Here is a 514-nt window from a genome sequence, read left to right as displayed (position 1 = left end):
AAAAAAAAAAAAAAACATGCGAAGAGTACTCCATACAGGGGCGGATAAGAACAGAGCGAGGATATTCAGTGTGGAAGAGGGAGACAGTTGAGTGTCATTGAAGAAGAGGTGATAGTAGTCTGGAAGGTTGTGTCGAGTTGATAGATGGAGGAATTGAGTTTTTGAAGTACTGAAAACTACTACATTTTCTCTGCCCCAATCCGAAATCTTAGAAAGATCAGAAGTCAAGCGTTCTGTGGCGTCCCTGTGCGATTTCTTGACTTCCTGAAGGGTTGGTCGTCTCTGAAAGAACGTGGATAGATGTAGGGTAGTATCATCAGCGTAGGAGTGGATAGGGCAAGAAGTTTGGTTAAGATCATTAATGAATAATAGAGAGTGGGTGAAATGAGAGAACCCTGAGGAACACCACTATTAATGGATTTAGAAGAACAGTGGTCGTCTACCACCGCACCAAAACAACGATCGGAAAGGAAACTTGAGACAAAGTTGCAGAGGGAAGGATAGAAGCCGTAGG

The sequence above is a fragment of the Portunus trituberculatus genome, chromosome 39, assembly GCF_017591435.1.
Source record: "Portunus trituberculatus isolate SZX2019 chromosome 39, ASM1759143v1, whole genome shotgun sequence".
Lineage (NCBI taxonomy): Eukaryota > Metazoa > Arthropoda > Malacostraca > Decapoda > Portunidae > Portunus > Portunus trituberculatus.
This window is presented reverse-complemented; position numbering follows the sequence as displayed.